The sequence below is a fragment of the Limulus polyphemus genome, unplaced genomic scaffold, assembly GCF_000517525.1.
Source record: "Limulus polyphemus unplaced genomic scaffold, Limulus_polyphemus-2.1.2 Scaffold4994, whole genome shotgun sequence".
NCBI lineage: Eukaryota > Metazoa > Arthropoda > Merostomata > Xiphosura > Limulidae > Limulus > Limulus polyphemus.
This window is the reverse complement of record NW_013670604.1, coordinates 23,448-29,733: the sequence shown is the minus strand read 5'-3', so window position 1 is coordinate 29,733 and position 6,286 is coordinate 23,448. Positions and strand designations below refer to the sequence as shown.

Sequence of the window (6,286 nt, the reverse complement as noted above, 5' to 3'; positions counted from 1 at the left end):
AGCTGCCTTCCCTCTAGTCTTACACTGCTAAATTAGGGATGGCTAGCGCAGATAGCCCTCGTGTAGCTTTGCGCGAAATTCAAAACAAACAGACAGTGATTTGTGGATTCTGTTGATGTATATTTGTCAGATCAATGTTAACATGTGCCTCCTAATTAAATAATGGTAATTTTTTTCTCGTGTCCATCCAGATTTTATTATTTCAAAGAGAATTTGTGAATTATTTTTGATATTAGAATACTAAGAAACCGAATTACCTACGGGGCGTGGCCAATTTCGAACTGCCTCTCGAGCAGATATAGGACTGTTCGACCGAACAAGCAAAACATGTTTAAGGGTGAGAGGTGAAATTATTTCGCCAAATCGGATTGTCAAATTGGTTTGGTTACACGAAATCACGCCTATTTAGTACTTAATCATCACCTCTGAAACACTGCATCATTTGACAGTAGGGCCACGCGTAGCCTACTGGTAAGCGTTCCCGACAGTGAATCTCGGGGTCCACAGATATTACATCTTCGTTACTGCAAGGAAACAGAAAACAAAAATACATCGTGCTTCACACTTTGAAGCTGTAGTGACGGTCAAACCCTACTATTTGATTAGACTAACCCAAGAGTTGGTGGTAGGTGCTGTTGACTAACTGCCTTCATTCTAAACTATCAGTACAAAATTAGGGATGCTTATAGCCCATGTGTAGTTTTGCGCGAATGTTCGAAACAAACAAACTTGCAGTGAAATGACAGATGATGTAGCTGAGTGACAAAAAAAAAATGTCTTAATTACTGTGTCATTCAATTTTTTAGTAAACAAACACAATATGAATAATAATAGAGTATTAATATACTAGTAATATAGCTTTACTATTCGTAAACGTACATGTTTAGGGACCGGGCGTACCCAAGTGGTTAGTGTACTCGAACTGCAAATTCGTGGTTTGCGACCCGCAAAAACAGTCGATCAGTATGACATACAAGCTGCTCAATATATTTTTTCTTTATTCATTTTACAAGGTTACAGCCAAAAACACACACACGCACATAAAACGTTTTACACAATCATTAACCCAAATGTAGAAGGACATTTGCAAACATAATTCGAAACCTTTAATTTGAATAATCTGAAACTAGGGTTAATTCAAATGTTTCTTTGTTTGTAATTAAGCACAAAGCTACACAATGGGCTATCTGTGCACTGCCAACCACGGGTATCGAAACCCGGATTCTAGCGTTGTAAGTCCGCAGACATACCGCTGTGCCACTAGAGGGCTAATAACAAATGGTTAGGTTCATTCGAGTTAAAATAACAGGAGCCACATCGTAAAAGTACTTTGAACTTAGAGCTAATGCACTTCTTAGACAAAAATATATATTGTGGTGACGTAAAGAGTAAGGGTATTCTCTAGAAAAAATAACAATTTGAGTTCAGGATTAAAGGTACTGATATATTTGGCAATACAGATGATTCGGTAGGGACAGGTCTAGTAAATGGTGAAAAGACCACATTTCTTGAATTGTTAATAACAGTTGCATGGTAAGGAAGCCTGTGTGAGCATCACAACCTGCTTTTGTAACATCCAAATGAGTCTTAAAGTACCAATATTTGTATCTTATACACTTAAATAATAAGTCATTTGACCATAAAAGATGAATGATAAATCACCCGTACAGGAGAAAGTTTCTTACACCTCTTCATGATATAAATAGTTCTTGCAAGATTATTTGAAATCATTAAAATGTGTTCATCCCATTTAAGGTTTCTTTGAATAATCACTCCAAGAATCTTTAGTGAATCAACTTTGGGCAGTGGCGCACCATTAAAAATCAAATACTCATTTATCGGTTCTCTAGATATAATCGTAAGTTGTGATTTACTAATATTTAAAGCCAGGCACTTGTCAATAAGCCAAGCTTTAATAGACATCAATACCTTTTTCCCAATTCTAAAACAATCCGCAAGATGATATGACTCAATAATAAGAGTCGTATTATCGGCGTACAAGTAACAAGTGCCACTTTGACGTACTGGGAAAATCGTTTATATAAGTAATAAACAAAAGGGGCCAAGAATTGAGCCTTGAGGAACTCCGCAGTGAAGGTGAGAAATTATGACACTATCCTCTTCGCAATAAGCTGCTTGAAAAATAAGTGTTTAAAACATTGATTTTATTATATAATTAATAACTCTAGCTATATTTATTTATCAATAAGTGTTTAAGTAAGGCGATATGCAAACTTTAATTTTCAGTTCTTCTGTATTTTATGAAATTGACAATTACTTCTCTCGCTTAACCTAAAACCACTTGACAGAAAAGTATAAATCTTTACTTACATATAGAACTTGAAACTATTACATACATAAATCAATTTGCCCGGGGCCTCATAAGAAACGGGGCTACACAAGACTTATCTCTATAGTTGTAGACTAGAACTGAAGAGATATGGATATTAACAGCATATTACATTAATGGGAATAGAAGTCATAGAAAGTCAACACAAGGTATGATGACATCATCACTGCGCACTAATTGGGAAATATATATTTATACAGGTAAAGGTTTGATCGTATTGGTGTTAATATAAGGAACCCCCAATATGGAATTTTGCCCCAGGCCTCAAGGAACCGCTGGGTGGCCATATGACTCATTGCCCGCTCTGGTCAGAAATTCAAAATTAGGAAAGGCTATGACATCATATGCGTTAGTCGTAAGAGAGTTTAAAGATATGAACTAGGAATTTAGCAAGTCTTTAGGTGTAGATGTAGATATTGGAAGGGATAGGTCTGAATGGTTAATTCTGTTTATGAATTTTGGGAAGGCCAAACGTAATTCCAGGAGAGAAATCTGAAGGATAAAATTCAGAGTGTTATCAGAGATATTTTTTGCTTCCTTAAATTTCTAAGAACACATTACAGTTTATCTTCCCGCTGAATGGTTAAGTAAGGTTAAACAAACAGCAATTTGCGCAACTACTAAACCTAGCTTTTATAGGAAAGGCCATGCTTGAACATTTGGGTTTGTGACCAGGCCTCCTAGCCCTCATGTTCCGTAAGGTGCCATCCTGGGTGAGAATATCAAATATCTCCACTAGCCCTCGTGTTCGGTAAGGTGCCATCCTGGGTGAAAATACCAAGTATCTCCACTAGCCCTCGTGTTCGGTAAGGTGCCATCCTGGGTGAAAATACCAAGTATCTCCACTAGCCCTCGTGTTCGGTAAGGTGCCATCCTGGGTGAAAATACCAAGTATCTCCACTAGCCCTCGTGTTCGGTAAGGTGCCATCCTGGGTGAAAATACCAAGTATCTCCACGGCTAACTTAACTTCAAAGTTACTACCTGTATTGTGGTTATAAGTTTCATTGTCAGGTTAGTCTTCAAAACATTTTATCGTTATTTGTTGTGGACACAAAATTTTCAGCAGAGTTTGTCTTGTAAAAGTCATTATCCTTGTTTTACTACCAAGAGAATGACAACAGGAGCGTCATTTGACAAAAGGTTTGGGGGAGGCAAAGAAGGTTTACCTCATATAGGCCCCCAAACTCAGCTGGGGTTCTATATGTCGTGGCGTAATTTGCGTGTATGTGTTAATCGAACCTGATTATAAATGTCTCACAGTTACAGTCGTCCCCCGGGGGGACATCGGTGAGTCTATGGATTTACAACACTAAAATCCGGGGTTCGATTCCCACAGTAAACACAGCAGATAGCCCAATATAGCTTAGCTCTAAGGCAAAACAAACAGTTTACAGTAAATCTTGTTTTCTCTTTTTGTCTTTGTTTTTACAACTATGACTATACTTAAATATAATACCGCAAAGTTTTTAGCTGAGCTTGTAATAAATATAATATATACATATACGCATACACATCTGACATAGATAAAAGTTGAAATGATATTAACCCTTGTTTTTAGGCTTGCTGTTTATCGAAATAAGCGTACAAATTCACATTTTTACTTTACGTCATTGCTGCATAAAATAATTCAATCTTAACAAGTAAGTAACTAATAATTAAAATGTGAATTCTTCTTCTTTACGTCAGCGACTGAATTTTAACTGTACAATTGGACATTAATTGATTTGTTTGTTTGTCAGTAGCTAGACACAAATCTGCACAATTTGTGCTGTGCCCACCACGGGTATCGAAACCCGGTTTTTAGCGGAGTGAATTCTCAGACTTACTACTGAGCCACATTGGTTTATTGAACTGTGTTTTGAGAATAGCATCATAACTTTTTTTTGGAATATTCCAATAGGTTCAACAAATTCAAAACTGTGTCGAAAAAAAAGTAGTATTTACTGTCAGTCAAGTTAGCTGACCTACTTCTATGTATTAAATCAGTTAAGAAATTTATTTAGAAAAATATGGCGCAAAGCACGAAACTTTCTAATCTCATCTATGAGTTCCAAGTATAAATGTCTGTTTAAAAATAAATAAATATACTGCCACCATATACAAATAATATAATTAACTGAATAAATGAATTTATTCAAGCAAAGAGAAATAATAGTTTCGTGCTTTGCGCCATCTATTTATTTAAAAAAAAAACGCTAATTGATTTGACATGTTGAAGAATGTCAACATACACTTGTGCAAACACCACTGTTTTTGGTACAATGTAACAATAGTGTTTTGCGGAGCCAAAGCATGTCTTAGACCTTCTTATTTCTGAAGTCAAAAGTTCAAAATTCAGTACAACATCGATGGACAGATCTGATGTTTTCCTTCTTTTAATTAGAAGTTTTGTTTGTTTGTAATTAAGCACAATGCTACACGATAGGCTATCTGTGCTCTGCCCACCACGGGTATTGAAACCCGGATTCTAGCGTTGTAAGTCCGCTGTGCCACTGGGGGGCTTAATTAGAAGTGGTATGTGTGTCAAAATTTGTTTCTAATTAAGTACAGTTTGACCTCTCTTTTTTTCTTTTTTTTTTTGTCAAAATCTCTCCTGCATCCTCAAAGTCCTCTCGTTGTCTCAGCGATAAGTTTGATCGTTACGCTAAAAATTGGGTTTCGACACCCACGCTGGATTAAGTAAAAAAAAAAACTTCTTCAGAGAAAACGTTTGTGACGAGGCTTGTTTGATTTTTAAACTTAGAGTTAACTTCCTCTTTATATAACGTTAACTACCGGTTGAGTATTTATATATTGCTTATTATAGAGTAGTTTTATATCTTTGTCTGTTTCAACACTCAGTATACGGGGGAACTACCCCCCCGAAAAATTGGGTAAAATCACTCATTTTGTATGCAGATTACGTAGGCTAATCCCCCAGAAAGATTAACTGCAGTACTGACGGTTTTTTGTTTATGATTCATATGTTATTATACATCCTGTAGCCAACTAAGTCACGAACCCCCGAGCAAGTTAGAAAAACGTGTTTAAAAAGCCGGTGGCATCCATAGACCCCATCTCTGATTCTGGAGTTAGCTGCAAAGCATCTGGTTTGGTTACCCGTCCCCAAGCACTAAAGCATCTGTTTGGATATAGGAATAAAAAAAATAAGGTAGGTGTGGGTAGTTGTGACACAAAATGGCTTTGGTAATGTACTAGCTAAAGATTAGCCCAAGCTAGACATGAATTAAAAGATATTAAGACACTTCGGAACTCCGGGACAGTGAATAATATAGGCTCCTCTTATGCATATTATTTTTGTTGTACAACACAACCGCTACTTCATGGTTAAATATACACCTTGGTCTGTAGATGTATTTGTTTGTTTGTTTTTGAATTTCGCGCAAAGCTACACGAGGGCTATCTGCGCTAGTCGTCCCTAATTTAGCAGTGTAAGACCAGAGGATTAACAGCTAGTCATCACCACCCATCGCCAACTCTTGGGCTAGTCTTTTACCAACAAATAGTGGGGTTGATCGTCACATTATAACGCCCCCACGGCTGAAAGGGTGAGCATGTTTGGTGGGACGGGGATTCGAACCCGCGACCCTCAGATTGCGAGTCGAGCGCCCTAACCACCTGGCCATGCCGGGGCCTGTAGATGTATGTATATTTATAATTAAATTATTTTTTTTGTTCTTGTACATTTTAAATTTTTAATCCTATTTTGACAACATAAAACTTGCTTGAAAACAATTATTTATTCATAACTATAATATAATTTCAAATAGCACTCCCAATTAAAAATAAAAAAAATTAATATTTCATTTCCTTTCTAACAATTCTTCCTATTTCAACAACACTTTTTACATATAATATCCTGGCCTAAAAATTTTTTGGTCCCCATTTGCCTCGGAGCCACAGGGCAGCAGCCCCGTCTGCCTCCCTCCCCCATT

At 36.9% G+C, this 6,286-nt stretch overlaps 1 protein-coding gene across 5 annotated transcripts in view; it reads left to right on the top strand.

Moving 5' to 3' along the window:
• LOC106471968 (lipoma-preferred partner homolog) overlaps positions 1 to 6,286 on the top strand; it is a 64,183-nt gene that overhangs the window by 34,516 nt on the left and 23,381 nt on the right. Inside the window, exon 1 of one of the 5 annotated variants that reach the window (XM_022400577.1) lies at positions 5,411 to 5,502. The exons of the other annotated variants lie outside the window; for them this stretch is intronic. The gene's annotated coding sequence lies outside the window, so the exon portion shown is untranslated. Of the gene's footprint in view, positions 1 to 5,410; positions 5,503 to 6,286 lie in introns of those variants that run through there. 5 annotated transcript variants of the gene reach the window in all.